The sequence below is a fragment of the Acomys minous genome (assembly GCF_964271855.1).
Source record: "Acomys minous genome assembly, chromosome: 3".
NCBI classification, from domain to species: Eukaryota; Metazoa; Chordata; class Mammalia; order Rodentia; family Muridae; genus Acomys; species Acomys minous.
The window spans coordinates 40,144,134-40,170,791 of NC_140485.1; the positions used below are offsets into that span (position 1 = coordinate 40,144,134).

At 37.7% G+C, this 26,658-nt stretch overlaps 1 long non-coding RNA gene across 1 annotated transcript in view; it reads right to left on the reverse strand.

Moving 5' to 3' along the window:
- The window catches only part of LOC311594921, a 49,007-nt gene that overhangs the window by 364 nt on the left and 21,985 nt on the right, over window positions 1-26,658 (reverse strand). Inside the window, exons 2-5 of the long non-coding RNA XR_014778249.1 lie at window positions 15,369-15,443; window positions 12,454-12,586; window positions 8,313-8,369; window positions 1,984-2,325 (exon numbers count right to left, since the gene is read on the reverse strand). This is a non-coding gene — a long non-coding RNA (uncharacterized lncRNA). The remainder of the gene's footprint in view (window positions 1-1,983; window positions 2,326-8,312; window positions 8,370-12,453; window positions 12,587-15,368; window positions 15,444-26,658) is intronic.

Sequence of the window (26,658 nt, forward strand, 5' to 3'; positions counted from 1 at the left end):
TTTTTTGGTTCTGAAAACATAAATTCTCACAAGCATTATACAGTCCTAAAATTCCTAATATATGAGATGTACGTGATGCACAGAACACTTAATACTTGTTCTCTGCTCTTAATATGAGCAGAAAAAAGACATCTACTAATATTCATTCATGCCATACTAAGAATGGCATCTAATAATAATAAGTCACAGGGTTTTTGTGACCATCAGGAATCCTTGTCTGTGCCTGTACATTCATGTCTCAGCCAGTCACAGAGCTATTCCCATGTAGTGGGCTTAGCACTCAAGGTTACCTGCTTGTTTTGCAGTTTGAATTCTTTACATCCCGATTGTAGTCTCCTCCCTCATCACCTCCTTATCCCAGCCTCCCTCCCTCGGCTAGCCTCTCCTTCCATCCCCTAGTCCTCAGATAGGGGAGCCCTCTTCCCCTAATATCTTACCTCTGCCTATCATGTCTCAGCTGCACTACCTGTGTCCTCTTCCTCTTGGGCCTGGCATGGCCACCCTGCCAGTTGGGAAGTGATCAACATTGGAAAGCCAGAGTCTACATCAGAAGTAGTTGCTACTCTCCTTACTGTTGGACTCACAAGGAGACTGTTCTGCCTATCTACTACATATGTAAAGAGGATCTAGGTCCACATCATACATGGTCTTTGGTTGGAAGCATCTTTCTCCGTATTGTAATATGGTTATCCTGTATTAAGTGGCTAATATCCGATTAGCCACTTGTCTTTCTGGGCCTGGATTACCTCACTCAGGATGATCGCTTCCAGTTCCATCCATTTTCCTGCAAATTTCAAGATATCCTTGTTTTTGATAGCTGATTAGTATTCCACTGTGTAAATGTACCAGAATTTCTTTATCCATTCTTCAGTTGAGGAACATCTCCGTTGTTTCCAGATTCTGGCTATTATGAGTAAGGATGCTATGAACATAGTTGAGCAGATGTCTTTGTTGTATGGTAGAGCATCTGTAGGATATATTCCCAGGAGTGGTATGGCTGGGTCTTGAGCTAGACTTATTCCCAATTTCCAGGGTTATTTTTTATTTTTTATCATAATATAATCATGACACTTCTTTGTATACTTCCCTTCCCCAAGCCTTCTCATATACCCCTTCTTGCTTTCTTTAAATTTCAAGGCTTCTTTTTTCCTTTACCAGACTGAGTGGTAATGAGTCTAAACATACCAATAAGACTGATGAGCAGAAGGATTTTCTTCTTAGTGTAATGAGCCGACTGGCTCTCCAGTTCTCCTTTCTTGGTGGTCTTCTGTTACTTGGCTTCCTCTGTCTGATTTCTTTCTCCTCCTCCATTCACAGACTCCCTCAGGAGCCAGTTCAAAGATACATGAAGGCAATGCAAGAGGCCTAACAGCAATTTTACTAACCTGCCAGTAAGTCAGTTATACTTTCCACCATGACCTACTCTTGTTGCCCTAGGGAATAAACTTCTCTTGTTTATATTTATTTCTGTTTTACATTTAAGTTGGTTCCATCTTAGGTAATTCTTAGTTTGTTATTATTATTATTATTATTATTATTATTATTATTATTATTATTATTATTATTATTATTATCATTATCATTATCATTATAGTTCTCTCTAAGTCAGAGCTTACCTCGGCCATTCTCTTTTGTTATGGAGATAATGGTGAGAGATGTGTCATATATTTGTTATGTCTGTTAGGTACATATTTCTCATTTCATTCTGGCAAGGAAGTGTCAACCAAGGTATTTTTACTCTGTGTTTTTTAGACAAGTGACTGTGGGTATGATTTTGAGGGGAAGATTGTTAACCTCAATAGCATTGTGTAAAAGCACATGAGAGAAAAACTGACACTGACTAAAAAAGACAGAGTCTCAAATGAGAGTAGGTCATTGGGCTCCCAAATATAAAAATCAGACTATTTATTTTCTCACCTCAGTGAGTATAGAAATCTAAAGGTTAGATCCAAGAGTAGGAAAAAACAAAGGACAAAGACTCACTTTCAGAAAGCAGAAGTTATTCTTAATCTTTCCAGTAGGAGAACTTCACAAAATGCTGATGCCACAATTGGAATGACATCTGTGGGTCGTCTGGTGGAGTTCAATATATTTTGCATGTGAGAAAATGTGGGGGCTAGAGAGGTAGTTCAGTGGATAAAGTGCTTGCTGGACAACTTTAGAAAGCTGAGTCTCGGTCACCAGAACTCATGCAAAAAGCCAGGTGAGGTGGCACTTGTCTGTAACAGCAATGCTGGGAGAAGGAAGGGGCAGAAATACGTGGATACAAGGGGCACTCTGTCCAACATTTGTAGATGAAACAGCGAGAAACCTTGTTTCAAAAACCTAAAATGCAAACGCAGAGAAAGACATCCAGAATCAACTGCTAGGCTTGTCCACATGAGCAAGGCTATGCACATATTCACTCACATGTGCGTGTTATGAACATGTGTACACACACACACACACACACACACACACACACACACACACGAAAAATGTTAGTAGCTTGTAGCTTAAGACTAAATGTAGACTGGTGATTATAGTAAATAGGAAAAATAAGGTGAAATTCTGCCATTCCTGTTGTGCAAGCTGCTTTGCATCACGAGTGCCACACTTTCTCAATATGTGCTGGACTACATAGATAATTGAAATAATGTAATGCAATGAAATTAAGTAACTTTCATATGTCTCTCATTCATTTGAAATGGCACAGTGATAACACCAATTTTATCTTCTTTCCAGGGGATATTTAGATAATTAAAGGGCATTCAAATATGTGACTAAAGCTGAAAAAAAAAAAACCTGATTGGTACTTCCTCAATGTTTACAATCTCAGTTTACATTCAAGAAATATTATCTACTTTTGGTTAAACACATTGACTACAAATTCCTCAGGAGTATCTGAATCAGTTATGGTGAGGAAATCAATAACTAGCTCTGAATGGGAAAGGGGAGCATTAAAATAGAGAAATAGTGGGAGGGGAAATAAGGAAATTGAAAGAAAAGAAAAAGGCAAATAAAATCTGAAGTATCAGCTGAAACATAAGGCTTTAATGAAATGATCAACATTAATAGTCCACTGAAAAGAAGGATTGGGGTTCACTAGACACTGTCATCACAGAAGCATTCATGTCCATTTTAGAGAGGTTTCTAAATACGCAAGCAAGGCTCTACTTCCTCCACATAATTCAAGAAAATAAGCTTGAGTTCTTCTGTGAATACATCCATGGGTTAAAACAATTTACTTCTATTTGAATATGACTTAAAATAAAGCCTGCCAAGATAATACAGAAAGATTCTCTTCAAAGACTTTCATTCATCTATATAAGATCTCTGGATGTTGGCCTTATTAAATTGATGGTTCTGTCTCATAGAGTTTAATAAAATTCCATATTCTCAGTCTGTTTACGAGGTTCATGGCTCAGAATAAGAGCACCCCATTGGAGTTTTAAATTGTGCCCTAGCCATTCCTATTTGTATTTTTGTCTGACGACATCTGCCTGACGACAACATTTGTACACCATGTTTCTTAAGCACAGAAATAAAAGATTGCTTACCCCTTTCTCCAGAATTCAACATATGCTTAATATGTATTTGCTGTGATATTGCATTTTTAAGGGTCAATTTTATATTATCCAGGAGACAGATGTGTCTATCTCACTGTCATGTCTGTGGAGAATTATCTCTGTTACCTTAACGAATGTGGAAAGACCCATATTGTCATGGGCAGAGCCGTCCCATAGCAAGAGATCCTGGATTATATAAAACAGAGAAACAAGAATGCATTCATATGTGTTTCCTGATTATGGCTGTGATAATAGCAACTGCTTCAAGATCCTTCCTTTTTTATTTCCCTGCTAGGATGGAATGAACCCTTGAACTATAAATTAGAATAACACGTTCTCTCTGAAGTTGCTTTTGCTGCGATTTTGTCACAGCAATGACAATAGAATCTGAGACACTGGGATTCAACAATTTGTCTCAAACAAAGTGAAGAATAAAAGAGTAAATGATGAGCAGTGACATGTGTGATCAAATAAGGCTCCAGATTAGAAAACCATAGCTATTTATTTTTTATTTGGGTCATTTTTTTTTTAAGTCAAGGTTTCTCTGTTTATCCTTGGCTGTCCTGGACTCACTTCGTAAACCAGGATGGGCTCAAACTCAAAAAGATCTGCCTGACTCTGCCTCCTGAGTGCTGGGATGTGTGTGCCACCATGCCAGGCTTAGATATCCATTTTAAATGGAGCCTGGTAATACACTCTGTATTGCTCATGTAGAAACATATCTGAAGCGTTATTTCCTTGTCACCATATTCACTAACTTCAGGAGTCTTTGATCCATAGTTTGCAATCAGTTCTTTCGGACTCCAGCAATGGAGATCCTAAGCTAAGCACCTAGTGTTCTAGGCCCAATCACTTGTGAAAAATAAGTAGTAAATATGTAATCATTATATATCATAATAATTTTATTTACATGACTGCTATAGTCTAAAAGAATATTCTGATTGTCTTTCTGTTGCTCAGAATACAAGTTACTTTATTTTTCTTTTTATACTGATAGGCTAGTCAATCAGCTCTAACACATTGTGTGTCCCTCCATCTCAGGATCTCATTAAATGTTCAGATGAGAAATTGACCCAGTAATGTTCAGCTTCTGTCTAGGTTTCTTCAAAGTTCTGCAAGACTCACTTAAAATTCCCTTTCCAAAGACAATTAGTACCTGTTCTTCCATAGCCCACATCTGTGACCGTCTCATGAGCCTTTGATGAAGCTAGCTGATGGCCTGCAATGGTGTCTACTCCTATTTTCTTCAATATTCCTGCCTCTTCAATCATTGGTCCAGCTTATTCCTGACTCTTCAATCATTGGTCCAGCTTATTCCTGCCTCTTCAATCATTGGTCCAGCTTATTCCTGACTCTTCAATCATTGGTCCAGCTTCATATTCTGGCCATCTTTATCTAGAGGACATGAACTATCACCATGTTCTGAACTGAGAACTTTATTCTCTGCTAGTCAGTGGGCTAAAATGAAATATGCCTTAGCAATCATGAAATGCTGGGAAGTAATTTGGTTTGAGTGCAAGAATCTAAACTAATTGTGTGCCCTTCCTCTTTTCAAATTGTGCTTGCTTGGAGTTTAGAATCACCCAGACATGGACATAGCATTTGGCTTCACTATAGGCTTCTAAATGTTACTTGAGACTTCCGAGTAGCACTTTCATTTGGAAATGAGAGCAACATTAACGATTCCGCATTCAGCTGGTTTCAGGATTTATGTTCTGGCACCATGTGCTTTGCACATTTTTGAGTGCATGGCAAATTCTTAGCAAATGGTGGGTTTAGGAGGTGTTCTCCATGCATCTTCTCCAGGGCCCTGTCGTCTTACACAATTGTGACAGAGCGTAATGAAAAACTGTGGGTATTTTATGGACTTCTTTAAGATGAAATGCAGCTGGATCATCTCTGGTGTAAAATTCCTTTTGCCTAAAAATAGCACATCTTCTGTTTCATGTCAGCAACCATCATTATCCCATTAGCAGCTCCTTGGAAAGCCATTGATGGCACATTAGAGCCTCTGTGCCTGTATCCTGCTTTTTGACCTGTAAAGGACCAGGGTGAATCTTCTACTTTCTGACATATCACAGCCCTCTTATCTGTATGTCACTTATCTGTAAATATACACGTATGCATATATATATATATATATATATATATATATATATATATATATATATATATATATATAAATGACACTTTTTTCTCATTGAGAAGAAATAATAGAAACCACCATGATCACCTTAAAGAAAATTATCAATGAAGTCAATCATCTTAAGCTGTTGCTATGAAAAAAGTGAAGAAAATAATTTGTGTTAATTATGAACTTCATATTGTGGTTTCTTACTGTGAAGAGACAGGTGACATATGAATCACTTAAGAATAGCAGCATAAACAGCATTGGCCCTGATATGTGGGCTAGTAGAAGAAAAAAAATCTTTTTTCCCCTATCACAATCATAAATTTGGATAAGCTTGAAGACAATTTAAACCTTAATATTGTTAATGTAAAAATAGTAATGAAAATGCTGTCATAACTTTACATGATTGTATATTATGTGTTAAAGTGTCTCAAGTCATTTCTTTCAGAGAAATATTAGGTAAATATTGTTACTTTGTAGAAGATATAACTGAGATGGTAAAGTGGTGAGAGGCTAAGCACCATGACCAAACGTCTCATATAATGGGTGGCAGATCTGGAAAGCCTATATGGAACAGGGGACACCCTATGCGTGGACTGTGTGTCTATAGCACTAAAAACTCAGAAGCAAGCTTTTTCTTTAAGGAGACACAGAATACATATTATTTTGATAATTTCCCTCTTTTGCATTTCTATCAAATCAGTTAACTAGATACAAAACATTAAGTCAGTGATTATACATAAATGGAGATGGCTGTCTTTGAATTAAGGTTTATTCACGGAAACATGCATGCAGCCCACCCCTCCTCAGGAAAATTAGTAAGGACACAGTGTCATTCTTCAAATAGCAATTTCTTTTTATAAGTTAAGTAAAGTGAATTTGAATGAATTCATTGCTTGCATCTCCAGTTTCTACTAGCCAGAGCCAAGTGCAGCAGTAGGGAATGCTTGAGAAGTTGTAGCATTAACTACTCCAATTAGAGGCAGTAAATGATTAGGCCATGGCCAGCAGCCTTTCTGCTTGGGCAGAGTTGCATCAGAATGAATGTGTTTACTTCATCTTTTTGTGAACTTATCTTATAGGAACTAATAATTTCTTTACATTGTCCATCACCAAAGTAGGGAAAAACAAATAAATGCACATCCTTTCCAATTAAAATCCATCTCTGGACATCCCAACTTAAGAGTGACATTTCAGCCAAACTTACATCACTATAAGCAATTGTACCAGAATCATTGAATAATTGAGTGCTGTATTGATCTGTTACTAAGTAGTTGTAACTAAGAAGTGTCTGTACTGTAGAGAGAGAGAGTCTCTCTGGGTCCATACTTGGCCTGTGATCATTTCCATCAGGTCCTAAGGGGATAAAAATCAAGCACCCCCAAAGGGCAGGCCCACTGACTTGGTCTAAAGTGACAGTCATGGCTCAGCTCAGACTCTGAAGGAGTAAATACTCTGCGTTCCTCAGAACCCTGTAAAATGGGGTTCTGTTTGCGAGGAAAAGCCATTACTCTCTCTTATCACTTCTACATCCCCCAATGTCTGTCTGGGAAAAGAATCTAGTTTTCCGTTAACTCAAACAAGCCTCCAACAGATCCAAGCCCCAGGCTAGATTCCAGACTGTTCCTGCCAACTAGCCCTTCTAGATCAGCAGCATAAACCCCATGGAACTAGCAGGACTACCCACCTTTTCACTCTTCATTCTCCTTCCTATCCCCTCCCACTTCTTTCCCTGCCCTTGCGTCTGTCTCTGCTATTCTCTCCTGCTCTTTTCTCTACTGCTAAGAGATAGCCCTGAGTATTGCTAATCTGCTCTATCTATGACTGTCTGGATGTTTCCAGAGACCTCCTGCTGTGCTCATATATGCAATAAAAATGTCCGCCCCATTCAAGAGTGGTCATCTAGGTCAGTTCTTAACTGTGCCCTCTCTTACAATCTCAGTCTTGAGCTGTGTGACTGAAACCACAAAGATTATAAAACCTAGAATTTTTTTGTCAGAATACAAGAAGTTAATCTATACATGCTAAGTTCTTAGAAAATATTCTAATACACAACAAATATGTAATAAAGGTCACACGCTGCAACTAAAGAGCATAGAAAAAGAGTTCTTAGCCTTGCCAAGCTTTAGGAATGAGTGACTAAATGACTCACACCTAGGACAAAGGTCTCTTTAAAGTGCTATTCTGAATTAAAAATAGTCCCGTCTCTTAAGGTCTTAACATGTAGCGCCATTAAAACTTGGAATTATTTTAAGGTTATTTAGAAAAATTGTGTGCCAGTTACATTAAGACATTCTTACCATGAGCTGAGATAATGTTCAAATGGCAAAGCACTTGCCTTGCAAACATGGTATCTATGTCTAGCACCTAGATAAAAATACTCATTAATGAAATAAATTTGCAATCCCTATAATGAGGAGGCAGAGACAGGAGGATTTCTGGGGTTTGGTTGCCATCCAGTCTTGCCTAACTAGTGAGCTCCAGACCAGTCAGAGATGTTGTCTCAAAGACAGTGAATGGTGCTCCTGAGGATGACACCCTCAACACATAAACATGTATACAATAGACATACATGCCATGTCCCAATGTGGACATGTACACACGTGAAGCACACTTATCTTAATACTACTGACTTCTATCATTGTATACCAGAGGGATTGCCATGCTCCAAAACTTCAAGTGGGTAGTTTCTAGAAAGAACAACAACAACAACAACAAAGTGTGGAAGCACATGTCATAGGTAAAAGAATTAAAATATGATGATTCTGAAATCAAGTATAAAAATAAAATATCCGAATGAAAACATTGGGGAATATAAGTTTATATTCCTCAGTTCTCCAATGAAACCATCATCTTGGGCAATTTTTAAGGCTTCTTTTTGTGGTACTGGTTAATAGCTATGATGTTTGCAATATTGTTACATTGACTAAAAAATCACAAGTGCACTAAGATTACTTTCTTATTTCTAAACTGGAGAACTAAAATAATGATGACTTCTTCATTGTATTTTTATGAAATATAAATTAGATAATTCAGGTTAGCTATAGAATAAGTTCAAAACTGTCGACCATTATCCTATATTTCCCCAACAGACTCAAACTTGTCTACTATTCAGTAGCTTTCCCGTAAAGGACTATATCGGCTATAGAGGAAATTTATTAAAGCTAATGAAATTTATGTTATTAAACTATAAATAATAAGTTAATGTATTCACAAGTTAAAAGCAATAGGCCAGGAAAGGAACACATTGTAAAGTGATCAAATTTGGGCAGTTAGCAAATACATCCCTCTATATTTTCATTTATACATATTGAACATTTACACCCTACTTTTTAAAAATTGTGACACATGTAGCATATTATTGTTAAGGATAGTCAGCATGCTGAGCCTGTTTTATTAAACCCTACTTAGCTCCTAAATATTTTTCCACTATTCCAGCTCTTGCCATTTTCTAGATTACCAATGTATTCTGTATGTGTTGGGACCTCCTACATCAAATATCCTAAAGAGCTTAACAACAGTGAGAATTGAACTCATACATAGATTTTGTTGTAGCCTAAACATATAGTGTTTCTTAAATACCTAAGATTTAAAAAAAAAATGTAAGGAAGTAGAATCTTCTGTGGTCTGCAAAAACATTTCCTGCCTTTCTATTTTCAGTCTTGTCTGTCTTCATATCCTAATACCGAGAAAGCTTAAAAGTGCCCACAAATCCATTAACACCCCTAAATAGAAAGGCAGGTCCATTTGGCATCTGCATGAAACTAGGTAAGTCCTGTGATCCGCTCTAACTGGACATGTTCAACAAGAAATGAAACCTTATGAAATGTATGACATATACAGCTTCTATTTTCACACAGTTTCGATTGGATTCCAGATGCCATTCTGTAGGAAGTCCAAGCCATATGGAGAGACCATGTGGAAGATAACAAAACACCCCAGTCAATACCCCAGCTGAGGTACTACTGAGAGCCAGCCCCATCTGTCCAATGGTTTAGTTAGTAATCTTGGACATGGAGGCCAAAGCCTCTAGATTATCACGTGCTTTGCTGATACCCTTTGAAACAAAGAAACAACAAATAAATCTATATCACCTTCAACATTTTCATTTATAATAAATGGCTGTCATTGTTCTAAGCCACTAAGCAGAAGACATTACAAGTATATGATGCTTTAAAGTGGTACCTGACTTTTCTACCTTCACAGTAAAGCTTTTTGATGCAATTATGTAGGTTTTACTGACATATTTCTTATTTTGCTTCACATATGCACTTTTCAATTTTTTTGCTTGTAATATTGCCCCCAAATTTTGTGCATCTGGATAAATTATAAACACCATAAAAGACAGAGATGGTTATGCATGATGGCACATGACCTAGTTAAGTAAGGATGTTTTTCTTTATTTCCCCTGCCTTCTTCACTGTTTTTTTTTAAACAGGGTCTCATGAAACCCAGGCTTGCCTTAGGCCAGCTATGGAACAGAGGATCACATTGAGCTCTCTTTTTTGGCATTAAATTTTTATTTTACTTTATTTTATTATAATTTATTACACTACATCCAATTGTAATCCCCAAGCTTTTATCTTCCTGTTCCTACCCTCCCTTCCTCTTCTGCCCTATTCCCCTCCTCTAGGCCACTATTATGTGGGGTCCTTCTCCCCCACTTTCTGACCACAGCCTATCAGGTCTCATCTGGATAGTCTGCATCCCTTTTCTCTGTGTTCCCACAGGGCCTCTCCACCAAAGGGCAGTGATCAAATTGTAGGCACCAGAGTTTGTGTCAGAGGTAGTTCCCCATTTTCTCTCCCCCAGTTGAACAATGAGCTGTCCATCAGCTACATCTGAACAGGGGGGACGCTAAGTTCTTTGCTTGCAATGCCCTTGGTTGGTGCATCAGTTTGTGCAGGTCTCCCTGGGTCCAGACTTGATAGTTTTTCCTTGTGGAGCTCCTGATACTCCCCCCAAGCCTTCTATCCCCCAACTCTTCCATACAACTCGAAGTGCTTTGCCTAGCAAGTCCCAATTTCTGTCCAATCCCCCACTGGGTGGAGTCTCTCATAGGATATCTTCCCGAAGAGAACACTAACAGCTCAGGCTCTAAGGTCAACAATTAATAAATGGGACTCATTAAACTGAAAAGCTTCTGTAAGGCAAAGGACACTGTCAACAGAATAAAACAACAGCCTACAGACTGAGAAAGGGTCTTCACCAAGCCTACATCCCACAAAGAACTAATATCCAAAATATATAAAGAACTCAAGAAATTAAACACCACCAAAGCAAATAACCCAATTGAAAAATGGAGTACAGAGCTACACAGAGAATTCTCAAAAGAGGAATATCAAATGACTGAAAAACACTTAAAGAAATGCTCACTATCCTTAGTCATCAGGGAAATGCAAATCAAAATAACTCTGAGATTCCATCTTACACCTATCAGCATGGCTAAGATAAAAAACTCAAGTGACATCACATGCTGGAAAGGATATGGAAAAGGGGAGCACTCTTCCAGTGCCTGAGGGAGTGTAAGCTTGTACAACCATTTTGGAAATCAATCTGGTGCTTTCTCAGAAAATTGGGAAAAGTGCTACCTCAAGACCCAGCAATACTACTACTGAATGTATACTCAAAAGATGCTTTACCACATAACAAGAACATTTTCCCAACTGTGTTCATAGCAGCCTTACTCGTAATAGCCAGAATCTTGAAACAACTGAGATTTTCCTTAATGGAAGAGTGAATAAAGAAACTGTGGTACATTTACACTATAGAATAGTATTCAGCTGTCAAAAACAAGGAAATCTTGAAATTTGCAAAAAAATGGATAGAACGATCATCCTGAGTCAGGTAACCCAGATCCAAAAGCCATGCATGGTATATACTCACGTAAAAGTGACAGGGTCCTGCTCAAACTATGGCACCAGCCAAGGACAATACAGGTCTTAAACTTTAAACCCCTACCCAGATCTAGCCAATGGACAGGACATTCTCCACAGTTGAGTGGAGAGTGGGGTATGACTTTCACACATACTCTGGTGCCTCATATTTGACCATGTCCCCTGGAGGGGGAGACCTGGTGGCACTCAGAGGAAGGATAGCAGGCTACCAAGAAGAGACTTGATACCCTATGAGCATATACAGGGGGAGGAAGTCTCCTTCGGGCACAGTCATAGGAGAGGGGACTAAGGAGAAAATGGGAGGGAGGGAAGAATGGGAGGATACAAGGGATGGGATAACCATTGAGATGTAATAAAAAAATAAATTAATAAAAAAGTGACACTGAACTCTGAATCTTCCTGACTACTTTCCAAGTGCTAAGATGTCAGGCATGTGACACCATGTCCTTCTCTGTGATATACCTTTTATAATTGTGTATATAAATGGTTTCTTTTGGGATTATGGGAATATGGGAAAACATTGACTATAAAGAGATTACCATATTGTTTGTTCCTCAGTAAATACTCATAAAGGAATACCTGTTGTTGAACCTATTGAACTATTTAATGGTATTTATATTTACTAATTCTAGTTTCAGTCAGCTGAGTGTTTACCTCTGTGCATAGCACTGGTCATAAAGATGCAAATGATTTCCTCTCCATTCCTTCTTAAATCTTAGCTCCATTGATAAATAAATGAAAAGAATTCCTCTGAAAACACTAAGATATACTCCAAAAGGGGAAAGTTGTGATGAGGTGGGTCATAATAAGTAGTGAAAAGGGAATTTCTATCTCTTCAAGTGATTAATAGAAACACAAAATCATACCTGATACTTACCTTAAAATGGTGAAATCCAAATTAAAATGCTTTGTCTTAATGTGTTATGTTTCTTTCAGGAAGGAGATAACCAGGGCATTTATGTAAGATATACTCCATGCTATAGAATCACTGGATGTGTATGACTCTACATCTGTAAAGTAAAATAAGAGAGATACATTTAACCACTGTAGTAACAAACACCTTAAAGAATCTGAATGCCTCCGGGCTGTGTAATTACTGGTGTTTAGTATGAGAAAGACGCAAGTGCTAGTAATTCTAAATTTTGGGCTTGTGTTAACTGACTTTTCCTTATCATAATAAACGTATAGCATCGACTTCAAAAGAGGAAGACATTTATTTTAGATCATGGTTTTAAAAGACTCATTCTGTGGTCAAGTGGATTGTTACTTGCATGCCAAGGGGAAAACAATATACTGTGGGGCTTGCACAGAATACAACACTCTGTTCCAAAGTAGAATATGAAGAGAAGGATAAAGATATGAAGTTCTGTTAACCCCCCTGAAGTCAGACTTCCAAAGACATAAGGACTCCCCAACAGGCTCAAGGTCTTAAAGTTCCCTCCATCACCCAATGTCACCAAACTGTCACACCTTTACATTATCAGTCTTTGAGGGATATCCAAGACCCAAGCTATAGCATGCTGTGACTCTTATAATACACTCTGCAGTATGACAGCCTAGGCACCCATTGCTAGGAAATAACGCACAACAGGATACCTCCAGGAAACACGTGTCCTGCTACCAGAACAGCAGCTTAACAACAGAGCTCTTGCTTGTAATTATTAATCTATTTCTGAAAATATTGAAAACACAGTAAAGGACAAGAGGGCAAAACAAATACTTTGAAGCTTATTTCCCATTGTTAGATGTGGGGAAATGTTCTGTGCCCTAGCTAAAAACCACCAATATGATTCTAAAATGTGACTGAAAAAAAATACTATCTATATAGCATTAATAAACTATGACATAAGGATGTAAAATTCCTTAGATTATTGCTCTGTGGTTCTAAAATATTAACAGTTGTGAAGTAAAAGAATTATGTTTTATGCCTTTTCACTTCTATTATTATTTACTTTATCCAGATCCTCCAAATTTTTCTGAATATGTTTTTATATGAAAGTTTGTCATGCTGTACAATTATTATAAGTCACTTCAATTATATAGAAGACATTCAAGTCAAGTGCCCAGTAACTTAGAATAGTAGACTGCATTCAGGAGTTACCTTGCTGTAAAAGGTAAGTCACATCTCTTAGTGACTTAGGAGAAATAAATATATTTGTCTCACATTTATAACTAAATTTAGATCAGACAATTCTCCAGGGAAGCTTTTCTCTTTAAAATGATTCAAGGATCCCACTTGATTAAACATATATCCAGAAGTTACTACTGCCAAGAAAGAGAAAGCACACAGGATTCATTAATAAATATTCTGTCTAACTTTCTACTAAGGCTCCATTGGTTAAAATTAGTCACATGTGAATCTTGCATGGGAGACAGCGCCTGAAGAACCAGGCAAAGCTTCAACTGGAGGGACAGGGACAACTCAGCCAAAAAAAACTTCAAACTACAATTTTTCCTGCCACCAAGATGTGCTGGGGTAATGGTGGCATGGAACTTGTGGGAGTGACCAACAAATGACTGGCCTACGCTGAGGTACATCCCATGAGATTATGGAGAGTCTATGCCCAGCATAGACTGGGCCAGGAAGTAGATGATAGACCGCCCAAAGACCAACAGTAGAACTAACACAACTGGCCAAAAAATAAACAAACAAATAAACAAATTATTCCTATGATATTCTACTATATTCATAGGTCAGGGCTTGGCCCAATCATCACCAGAGAGGCTTCCCTCAGCAGCTATGGGAGAAGATGCAGGGATTAAGAGCCAAACACTAGGTAGAGCTTGGGGAAGGAAGGATTGTAGGAGACAGAGGAGTAGAAGAAACCAGAAAAACACAGTCAACAGAAGCAACTTAAGTAGGGCTCAAAGGGGCTCACAGAGACTAAAGCAGCATCACAGAGCCTGCATGGGACTGAACTAGGTCCTCTGCATATCTGTTAGTGTTATGCAACTTCGTGTCCTTGTGAGACTGCTAATAATTGGAGGGGACTTCTCTAACTCTTTTGCCAAGCCTTGAGACCCCTTTCCTCATACTGGGTTGCCTCATTCAGCCTTGATATTATGTCCCTAATCTTATTATAACTTGTTATGCCATAGTCAGTTGATATTCCTGGGAAGCTTGCTCTTTTCTGAAAGGAAATGAGCAGTAAATCTGGAGGAGAGAGTTGGTAGACTGCACTGGGAGGAGCAGAGGGAGGAGAAGGTGTGGTCAGAAGGTATTGTATGAGAGAAGAATAAGTATTTTAAAAAGAAAAAGAAAAATAGTAACATGGCCTTTTTATTCCAAAGCAAATCGTAAACAGATTTTGTTGCTTTTTTGTTTTGTTTTGTTCTTCAAAACAGGGCTTCTTTGTTTTCCCTTCACTGTCTGGAACTAGCTCTGTAGACCATGCTGGGCTTGAACTCACAGAGATCAGCCTGCTTCTGCCTCCAGAGTTCTGCTATTAAAATCATGCAACCCAGCAGTAGAGATTTTTTCTTTTTACCAAAATTGTTTGAGGGTATTTTTAAGCCAAGTGTCTTGGTTAACATAAAATATGTTTCAAATTAATTAATATTTCATTTCTCATAATTCTCCACTGAATAAAAAGAGTAAAAGAGAGTTGAGGCGAATTTTGCTTCCAAAGCAAAACAAAAGGTAAAACTGAGTTTCTTCAGACAGAACATATCCTGTATGGAGGCATACAGGAACCATCCATCTTGTCATTTTCGAGAAATGGTGTCATTTGCTCAAACATCAAGTCCTAATGTCCTTGTACCACAAATACCACCCAAACATCTTATAATCACCTTGTTTCTCATTTCCGCATTCTAGCATCAGTCACATTCTACAGTTGAGAAATTACATCAGCAACATGGGCTCAGCTGTGCAACAGAGGAATGAGAGCTTTCATTCATCTTTATCAACTCCTTTGTGAACTTTGCTGCCACTCTCAGCAGCAGCACCAGCTTCTCAGACACCAAGTCATGGTATTATTCAGTTTAACCTTCTCGGCACCATTTATCGTGAAAACTTAGCACTTTTCTCCACTCTGAATGATATTAAATAAATTTATCCCTTATTGCCCAATTCAGGAACAGCATAATATTTTCTATTTGCTTCCTTGGTATTCAACCCATTTTTTTTTTTATTTATCTGGTACACACTTAGCATACCAGTTTTCCACAAATGCATAAGATGATCCATCCTTCAGAGTAGATTGTAAATTTCTAAATGATCTGTGTCTTCTACCAAATCTAGTATAAACACTAATAATCATAATATTAATTTTCTCCACTCATTCTACACAAGTTAATGCTACATTTTCCAACATTTATTATTTCAAATAATGAATTTTCTTTTAAAAATAATGTTTTACTGATTATTTGAAAATTTCAAACGTTTTTATTATATTTCATCTCCCTTTCTAACTCCTCCCACATCTAACCTTCTCTACCTGTACCTTTCTACAACCCAACTTCAAATATTGTTTTTTTATATGTACAATCAAATCTAGTTTGCATTGGTCAACTACTCTCTGGATAGGGACTTACCGTGATGCAAATAGGTCCTCAGCTAATGGCAAGATTTTATACCAAAACCCCAAGTGCTGGTATTTTGTCAAATTTGAGTTTGTACAGCTATTGTGTGTGCTGTCACAAACATTAAGTTTATATGGGAAGCTACCCCATTGTGCTAGAAAATATGGTGTTCTTGAAGTTATTCACCACTCCTAGCTCTTACACTTTCTAGGCCCTCATTCATGAAGATCACTTGGGCTTGGGAGAATGTGTTTGATATCTAAATCCCACGTAGAGCAGCACACTCCACAGGCTTACTTAGCATGTTGACTAGTTAAGGGTATTGGCGTTCTGTCTCATCTACTACAAAACGAAATGTCTGTCATTGTGGTGTAGAGATACAGTGATCCACAGACACAGTGATAACACATCAGAGGTCCTTTTAATACTATGTCCATTTAGCATAATACTAAGTTCTCCTGTGGATTGGACATAAGCTCTTAGCCCTATTAACATTGTCAAGTTTGGTTTCTATCTCATGGATGGGGCATTACATGAAATCAGAAAGTGTTTGGCTACTTCCATAATGTTCATGTTACTATTGCCCCAGTGCACACATTTTGTCATGCCAGTCATACTTGTAGCTTACGAGGTTCACAGTGAGACTGATGATTACTTTTCGCCTCTCATACCTAGCTTACCACCCTGCAGAACTATAAAAGCTGGCTTCTAGGGACGAGGCTTCTAGGTGAGGATCAGCTTGATTTCTCTATGTTCAAGTATTCGGTGACCATTGCAAAAGGGCTTTGCTATCAAGTTGTAAAGGGTAACAAGGATCTTCCTCAATAACCTTACATGATTGGGAGTCTATAGCACTCCATTGACTTAAAAAACACATTTAAAAGCTGTTAACCAGAATTATCTGTGATGTTAAAGACTTGCTATCCAAGGAGGCATAAAGTAATATTTGGAAAAGAAAGATGAAAGGAGATCTTCTGGGATGAAAACAGGAATAACAGCTGAGAAGCACTCTCAGAATTTAGGGAAGATCCTGGAAGGACCAAAGGCTCCTTTAATAAGAAATAGATGACATACAATAACCTCCTGGTTATTTTTAATCTTTTCTCACCATGGATTTATGACAAGAATTATTGATTTTAAATTATTTCACTCTGATATTGTTTGCTATTACTAATGTACTATGGATTAATTTCACAAACATGGATAAAATATTTTGTTGGATTAAACCTACAAAGAGAGATGCACTGTTTACAAAGAATTGAGAATATAGTATAACTTGTTCCTTTAACTCAAATAAATATGGATTCTTTCAATCGATAAATGAAATTCTGTTCTTTTCTGTGTCCAGTTGAACTTTTAAAACAACCAGGATCAATGTTTTTGATACTTTTTAGTTTGCTGATTGGAGAACATTTATTAAATACTGACTTCTTTTTGAAATACTCAAGGCATTACAAGTTAGCTTTCATTCTTCAAAATAACCAGGACTAACAGTCTTCAACATTCGATGTCAAACTTTACAAGTAAGTTAATTGGTTCACTAAGGTAGGAAACTGGCTCCACTTAAAGACATGTATGGGGCAAGTACATGTTTTGCACCAAGGTTGCCTAGAACAAAGAGAAAAACAATTCTTTTTGTAATGGCTAGTGCATGGCAACGTGGCTAAAGGCTGTCAGTTGCTGTAATCCTCATAGGATCTCCATGAAAGAAATTATTGAGCATCAGAACTCTGTTAACTCTGTCCACATCTTGCCTGACAACATTCACTCTATGTAATTTGAATGTGCTCCCTCCAGGCTGGCAATGTGGAAGGAAACTTAGAAGCAAGGAGTGAAATAAGCTATGATCCTAACTTACTTATTGTCAGGCTAACTCTGGTAATTTGCCTTGTTATCTACACTAAACTCTCCTCTTTTCAACTATCAGTTCAGCAGATTTTGGTAATTTACCGTGTGGAGTCTGTACTGTCATTCCTGAAGTACTGAGGCCTGTGTGATCATGAATCTCCCTAAGGTAGACTCATTTCACATGATAAGTCACACTTACAGTAGCAAAAGTGAGTACTAAGAGACAGTAAAATAGATTTTATGAATCATAGGTGTGTGTGTGTGTGTGTGTGTGTGTGTGTGTGTGTGTGTGTGTGTGTGTGTCACCTTGAAGCACAAAACCAACAACTGCATCTCCTCCTCTTGATCAAGACCAATTGCCCTGGAAAGAGTTATAGCTTGCTATAACCTTTGGGCCCTGCTTCATTACTTCTATAATTCTTTGGTAGGATCTGCAGGTTATAGTGAGTGAGATTGCTCCTATTCCCTATCAAATGTTTTTCCCCCTTTGTGTCTCAGTAACTCTGACTTCAGAGTCTTAGAAGTGAAGTGAGAAGTGTAAAGTTTTCCAGTGGTCAAGAATATTGCCACAAGGTGTGAAAAGGGAAAAAAAGTCCATAGTAGTCGTGACCTGCATAATATCAAGGCAATGAAGAGTTCCAGTAAAGAGAATGGAGAGGCTCCTGAATCCCCACCTCCAGTCGTAGAGCTTTTGGCAGTTGATGGCTGCTAGAAAGAGAGTCCATTTTCCCCCTTGAGGGGTCGCCACTGGCAGGGTTCCCATATTCCTGTGGATAATTCTGTAGCCACACACACATGAATAATACTAACAATTTCAGTATAGTAAATTAATAAACAATTTTAAAATGAGAAAATTAAGTTGGGAGATATGATGGGGAATCAGAGATAGAGTTAGAGCAGAGAATGAGGGGTGTGAATGAGAAAGATATACCGTATAAATGTATGAAACTTTCAAATATTGAATAAAAATGCCTGAGAAACACTTAAAGAAATGCTCAACATCCCTAGTCATCAGAGAAATGCAAATCAAAATGGCTTTGAGATTCCATCTTACACTCATAAGAATGGCTAAGATAAAAAAAAAAAACCCTCAAGCGACAGCACATGCTGACGAGGATGTGGAGAAAGGGGAACACTCCTCCATTGGTGGTGGGCGTACAAACTGGTACAACCACTTTGGAAATCAATCTGGTGCTTGCTCAGAACATTGGGAATAGGGCTACCTAAATGCCCAGCTATTCCACTCCTAGGCATATACCCACAAGATGCTCCACCGTACAACAAGGAGATTTCCTCAACTATGTTCATAGCAGCTTTATTTGTAATAGCCAGAATCTGGAAACAACCTAGATGTCCCTCAGCTGAAGAATGGAACAGTAAACTGTGGTACATCTACACAAGGGAATACAATTCAGCTGTCAAAAACCAGGAAGTCTTGAAACTTGCAGGCAAATGGATGGAAATAGAGACGATTATCCTGAGTGAAGTAACTTAGAACCACAAAAACATACCTGGTTTATTCTCACTTATAAGTGGATATTAGCCCAACATAGATGTCCTCTGAGAGATGCCACCCAGTGGGAGATCAGGACAGATACTGGATCTTGCAGCCAGACTCCTGGAGAAGAGCTGCGAGTTGTACAGAAGAGTCGGGAGATGGCAAGATGGGGGCTGTGGGGAGTTGTCAGGAGTTCCACAAGGAGACTACCAAGACTGGGAGATCCATGGACATCTGGGGGGGCCTGCACAAAATGATGCGCCAATGAAGGACATGGCAGGCAGAAGACCCCTGCTCAGATGTAGCCAACGGATAGCTCATTCTTCACCTGTGGGTCAGGAGCAGAGGGCTGATTCTGACAAGAACTCTGATGCCAGGGAATTGATTACTGCCCCTTAGGGAAGAAACCCTAGGTAATACAGAAGAAGAGGATGCAAGCTATCCAGATGAGACCTGGTTGGCTGTGGTCAGAAGGTGGGGGAGGAGGACTTCGCCTGTCTAATGTCTAGAGGACAGGAATACAAAGGAAATGGGGACGGGGAGGTGGGAACAGGAAGATAAGAGCAAGGGGATTACAACTGTGATGTAATGTGGATAAATAATAATAATAATAATAATAATAATAATAATAATAATAATAATAATTTTTAAACCTTTAAAAAAAGAAGATAGAACACTACATTAAATGAAGTCACTTATTTTACCTGATCCTACACATGCCTCCTATGTCAGATGATATAGATGGAAACAGGATGTATTATTCGTTACATTATTATTTACCTACATTCTTATTTCTCCAGGGGAAAGATAAAATTTTCCAATTTAGGAATCAGTTACTTCTGCCCTATTCTTGGTGGAGAATTCTCATTAAGCCAATGTACCTTTCCCTTCCCCAGCCTTTACTTCTCTCAAAGAATACTGACTGCCCAGCTCTGTTCTTTGGCTCTCTTCTCAAATCTTATGTATTAGACACATTTCTGTGCACTGGCCCTGATTACTTCACATATTTTCTCACTGGTAAATCCATGTACACAAAGTACTTTGTGTCTCTTCTTTGGTGGTGGTAAAAAGTTAGAAAGAAAATAACAAGGACCCTAGGGAGGATGCATATTGCTCATTCAGGAGAGCAAATAGAATAGACACCAGAAGCAGTTAAAGAGAAGGAACAGAAAGGGAGAGCCCACCATAGAGGTCCTCTGAAAAAGTCCACCCTGCAAGAGACCAAAGCAGATGTCCAGGGAATGCTGTGGAAGACTTGGGGGTACAGATGGTTCTGGAGGGGACAGGAGCTCCACAAGAAGATTAATGGAGCCAACAAATCTGAGCAGGCTGGGTGGAAGGGGATACTGCAAAGAATAATGCACCAACCAAGAACCATGCATTATGAGGATCTAGACCCTCTGCTCAGACATGATCAATAAGCCTCACAGTCTCCTTCTGAGTTTCATAATATGGGAAGTAGTAGCTACCACTGACATGGAGTCTGGTGCCCATTCATTGGTCACTCCCCCCTGGTGGGGAAGCCCTGTCAGCCACAGAAGAGGATGCAGGCAATCCAGATGAGACTTGATAGCTGGGGTCCGATGATAGGGGAGGAGGGCTCTGCTTTCTGAGGACTAGGTAAGAGGGATGAGGGAGGGACTCTCTATTCAGAATGTCCTAAGATTAACATGCTTCATTCTGTCTACTTACTAAATAAGCATAGACCAATTGCTTATAATGAACAAGTCTTCTACAAAATTAATAAGATTAACTTGTAACTAAATCATAAATAAATCCTCTGGAGTAATGTCAATAGATTTTATAACCTGTACCACGACCGACGTGCAGTTAGTTATTTAGTCATCTTCTTATTATCTTAGATAGTGCTTTCAGAAAATGATGTTAGCGCCCTCTCTTTCTAAGAAAGGTGTAAAGAAAATGTCCAATGTTATTTTAGTTAGGGTTTCTATTTTTATGAAGAGACCGCATGACCAAGGCAACTCTGATAAAAGAAAACATTTAATTGGGGCTGGCTTACAATTCAGAGTTTTAGTCCATTATCATCATGGTGGGAAGGATGGCAGCATGCAGGTAGACATGGTGCCAGAGGTAGCCAAGAGTTCTACATACAGCTCCAAGGGTAGCAGGAAGAGAGAGTGAGCAGGTGGGTCTGACTTGAACATCTGAAAGCTCAAAGCCCACATTCCAGTGATGTACTTCCTTGAACAATGCCACACCTCTTATGGGTTTATTGGGGCCATTGTCATTCAAACCATTGCAAGTGTTGATTTAATGTTTTAAAAACATACCAAATCATGTATTTCTTCAGGAAATTTTTTTCTGTCTTTACATCAACTGTAGGGCTTAAGATAGAATTGGTTTAAAGGAAAGAGTAAATATCTAAAGAAAAGTGAAATGACAAATAGTTGACTAAAATATGATGAGAAAAGATTAAGAAATATTGTGTGCCAGCATGCAACACAAAATAAAAGTAAGCAAGGTCCTAAAAGGCTCATATAGCATTTGTATATTTATAATCAAAATTTATACTTATAATAATCCCAAAGCCAAAACAAATCTACTAGTAAATCATAAACATTTTAAATTCAGTTAGAAAAATTAAGAATATATGGAGTAGTAGGAAAAATATGAAGCTTAAGTCTAAAATTAAACCCCATGAGTATAAACAATTCCACTAAGAGCCAGGTGTTGGATGCAAAATCAACTAAAATTTTAGCAACTTCAGTGTTATTTTAGCTAGCAGGAATCATTTCAGAAGGCTGGAAGGCACAGCTTGCCATATCCAAAAAATTGAGCTTACATCCCAAACTTAGAATAGAGCCTTTCCTGCTTATGCTGCTGGTATTTTAAGAAACATGACAGCCCCATCTGCCATCCTGATGAGAAGTCACTCTTTTCAAGGTGTCACAGCATTTATGCCTATAACCCCAAGATAAAAGGAAAAGGAAATATCATTCTCCTCCTCCTTCTTCCAAGAAATGTTTAATGTGCAATAGTTTAGCACTGTTTACAAGAAGGTAACAAACAATTTCTTGCACAAATACATGCACATACATACATACACATATACATACATACATACATACATACAGGCATATAGACATATCTATAAAGCATGTCCATATGCAAAAGATACATGGAGGAGTATCAATGCCTCCCAAAACCTGATTTTTACCTTTACATTGCCTTTGCCAAGGCTTCACTAAACATTCTTCATGCATTATTCTACTTAGCTGTAGCTCAGTTATCAGAATCACTCAATAGAGGAAAAGACAGTAGTCACAGAAGTGAAGCCCCAGGTCCCACCTCCAAACACTGGAAAGTTACTGCCCTTGGACTCCATTCTCCATGTTTTCTGATGCCAATTTTTATGCCCTTTAGTATTCTAATTGAATAGCTCTAGGATCACATCCGTTCCAATCCTCTGGCTTTCCCCGTTGTGTGTAGCAATGTTCCTCATTATGCTGTAAGTCATTAAGGAGAAAATTCTTGGTTTCTGTGAACGTGGGTAGATAAAAAAGACACACTAAACCCTTAATGCACTTCAGCATATGCTCCCGCTAGGAATGCAGATGATGCATGGTGGCACATGAGCAGTACCTCTAACTTTATCACAATGGAGACCACGGATATTTTTATATTTCTTTATAGTGCAAATATCCCAAAATATTATAATACATATTCTCAAGCATTTGGAGTTCAGTGCAAATGTCTTCTTTTAGAATCCTAGTAGTCTTTTTATATATCATTTAAAAATGTCACTCTGAAAAGGTCTCCATAGGTTTCACAAGACTACCTAACGAGTGTGTAGCACATTTTTTTTAAACCAAAAAGTCAAGAAATTCTTTTTTGTAAGATGTAATCCAAAGTCCTTACATGGCATCAAAACCTTTTCAAATAGTATTTCCTGTGAGGTCATAAAAGTCACTCCTCATGATTTTTTAATATGTAATGAGTACTAGCTTCTCTCTGACAATGTAACTTGTGAAGGTGATGGATGGTGGATGTGTTTTTCTTATTATACCCCAAAATAAAACTAACCAAAAGAATAGAAGATCAAGGTTGAGGAAGCCGAAAACACTCTAGCCTGCCTAGATAATGGCGACAGGTTGTAAGCAGAACATCTTGGCAAAGTGTCAGACTTTCCTGCAGTTTAGCTAGTCTTCCAATAAAGACTATATAATTAAAAATGAATTTATTTTTGCCAAAGTTAGACATTATTTGATGGCTGCTTCTGACAATAAATGCATTAATGACAAACTATATTTTAAATTTTATATATATATTTTCTTTTATTTTGAATATTTTTAAGAACAGTCTCAGGGCAGTGCAAATTATTTTGTAAATAAAAAGAGATCATATTGAGCTGGACAATTACATTCAAACATTTACGGAAACATTAAATAACAAAAATCCCCATTACATACTCTAACCACAAACAACCACTATATCATCTTTATCCCGAAGAATATCAATATCTATTTGCACGTATATAAAAGCAGTTAATAAAAACAGAAGTAATTCTGTACCCCAAGGAAACATAGGGAAAAGATGAGCACTAAGAAAGTGCAAATCTAGCTTAATATATACATGAAAGCCTGACATTTCATTTTTAAATCTCTATTAATACCTAATCATAACATTAATTCCTTCCCAAACAAGGGCTGTCAAAAGGAAATCTCTCTGACCCTTCTAAATCACTAAAATTTATGGAACCCATAATTGCTGGAACTGATTGTATTTCCTTTGGTCATGTTGTTCCTTACAAAGCTTCCATTGTTCAACCCCATAGCCACTGAGACTTAGTCGGAAGAATATATTCCAAAGGTTTTTATGGGAATACGAAGAGATTTTGAGATTCTGAGCTCAAGAATAGTGCAAACAAAGGACTTCTCATGTTTAATATTAAAGCAAACAAAACATGAGGCTCTGTTTATAGTTTGCTTAAGCAAATAGAGAGAGTACACTTTCTGTTATGTCTTATAATCTTGGCTTGTGTGAAAAGAGCCAAGAATATGTCTCCAAGGCCTTTGCCTTTCCCATAGAGGTAATGTGGACATACCAAAGCATTCCCTTATGTCCTGATTTTCATGTATATTCATGTATCATAGTTTATGAAATTAGTTCTAGATGGCTACCTTGTAGGGAGAACATTCTGCACCTTAGCCTATCCACAATTCACAGTCAGTTCACAGCTCTGTTATACAGGATCTCACATCCATGAGTTCCCATTGTGTGTTAACCAAAATACAGTCTCATTCAACAGACTCAACTCAAGGATTCTCAGGTAGCTGCCTCATAAGAGCTTTCAAATGGGAAACTCATTTTTGCAAGCCCAGTATCCCATGTTACAGCCACACATGGTAAGTGTCTGCTTCCTAATTGTGGTGCTATTCTCTTCTGACTTTCAATTCAAGTAGTCACTGCACACACTATTCAACATGATTTGGCCTATTGTCAATAGTCCTAGTTCCTGATTCTCTTTAGTAGGAATGAAATCTGTATCATGAGCTTCACTTGCATCCCACTAGGCATTTTTCCTATTTTATCTAGTGATACAATAATTTAATATAAACTTGTCTCCTATGGCAGTACTAACAGCCATAGCAACCAAGGCTGTGGTGAACACCTCTAAACGCTTTAATTGGATTGTTTAATTTACCTCTCACAGCAGCTTCAGAGGTAGAAACTATCACTGCACCATTTTACTCAGGAAGAAATTAAAGAGATAGTAATTATAATGAAAACAATGATGCCTTGCAAGGCTGCATTTCTAGAAGATTAAATAACCAGTCTTTAAATGCAAATGCTCTAGCTCCAGAGCCTACAATCATCTCTGCTCTGCCTTCATCAACTCTCACTGACTTTAAGTCACTGAAAACAGTTGAACTTGAACCAACTTTAACTATCTAGGCATGCTTAAAACCATGCTTTGGGTCTAATAAATGCTAAGTGATGATCTAAAAGTATTTAAAAGCAAGTAGATCATCTGCAGTGATTTAGCTAAAGATCAAGGTATTTGAGCCCAAATAGCAAAATAATAGCTTCCCCTCCTGAAACAAGAACAAGCACAAAAACATTATGCTTTCTTTTAACAGTTTTATGAGACAAAAACTGAACATTTTCATGTTTACTAATCTTGATAAAGTATGTAAGTGGGTGTATGTTTAATTACTTAATAAATGTTAGTGATATTTATAGAACTTTTCATTGCCATTTTTATTATTGTTTATATTATCACAGTGAGTTAGAGAGGGAACATTGGGTTTCCATGGCCCAACAGAAAATCCCGAGTGTAGAGAAGCTTAAATTGGCATGGTCTGACACTGACAACATTTTATTTTCAGTTGAGAACTCAGACCCACAGAACTCATTACTATAACTTACATCAAGAATCACATCTGTTTTTGTTTCTTTGTTTGTTTGGTTGGTTTTTTTATTTTAACAGTAAAAAAGAAATCTATTTATATTGACCTAAAAGATATTTAGTAGCATGCAGAGCTCAAAATTTTATTACCATCATTGTTAATTTACTTAAATCAGAAATTATGATGACAAATTCAGTATAACTTATATATCTATATAACACCAGAAAACACAAGAAATTTTGGAACTTCAGAAAAATATCCAATCTTTGTATTACAATCCCTTACATTGTCATTTCATAGCAAATCTTAAAGTGTTTCAAGATAAAATCTTCGATTCATTCTGTCTGGGAAAGTAAAGCCAGCCTAATAGCAAGACAGCTATCTCAACTTAAAAAACGCATACTGCCAAATCATTGCCTACTTATAATACATCACCGTTGTAGAGGAATATAAAGTATTCCATGAACAATATGGACAGGAGGGTCAAAATTCAATTTAACAGCTTCCTGCAACAGGCATGTCTTTCTCTAGAGACAACTCCAATTATCTTAACCATAATAGGAAGTTAATTGTTATTAGCCTTCCCTTTGCCAGCCTCCTTCAATTTCAAATGCGCAGATTGCTTTCAAAATAGAGTTTTGCTATTGCTGAGATGGAGAGATATGAGTGACACAAGCTGAAATCAATGACCCCAGTGGTTCATATCCCGTTCAATCTTCTATCTTCTTCATGACATGAAACAGATGACAAATTAACCCAGGTCTGAACTTTACAGCTGCCCACTCTCCTCACCTTGTTCTTACTCTATTCACACAAACTCGTATTCCAGTATATGTTCCTC